The sequence below is a fragment of the Ipomoea triloba genome, chromosome 16 (assembly GCF_003576645.1).
Source record: "Ipomoea triloba cultivar NCNSP0323 chromosome 16, ASM357664v1".
In the NCBI taxonomy this organism is placed as follows: Eukaryota; Viridiplantae; Streptophyta; class Magnoliopsida; order Solanales; family Convolvulaceae; genus Ipomoea; species Ipomoea triloba.
In genome coordinates this window covers 12,609,993-12,610,571 of record NC_044931.1, presented here as the reverse complement: position 1 = coordinate 12,610,571, position 579 = coordinate 12,609,993, and positions in this window count along the sequence as shown.

The window sequence follows — 579 nt, the reverse complement described above, 5'->3', positions numbered from 1 at the left end:
GATCTTATTATCCCAATCAGACCAATTAAAACCATTAATGCACTAGCGTTGGAATTTCTATGTAAGAATACACTAAAAGAATAAAATTCAATCCCAGAAATACTGTTTTTTATTCATGCTTCAGGCATTATTGAGCCATGAACTGCTTAGAAACATTAACGTCTACTAATGGAGACAAAGTACATATGGCTGCTGTGTATTCGAAACCCTTTACAACCTGTTATGTATAAACAGAATGCACTACAAGCGCACTCTAACGCACTTGCTCAAATAAAGGCAACGGAAAACCTTAACACGCACAGTTAAATGCAAATGAAAAAAAAAAGTACGTCCTATTAACAAACCTGGATTAACAAATGCAGAAAATACTTTTTATTTTCACTACAAAAGCAAGACTTTTTATTTTCACTACAAAAGCATTTCATTTTCAGTAGAATAAGTATTAATTTCCATTTCAACTAAATATCTTAATATCTTAAATCTTTACATTCTATCTAGAAGAAATAAAGAAGGTTACTCAATATTCTTTTAGTTCTATAAGAATAGTGTATCACTTCATATGATAAAATTTGTTGTATG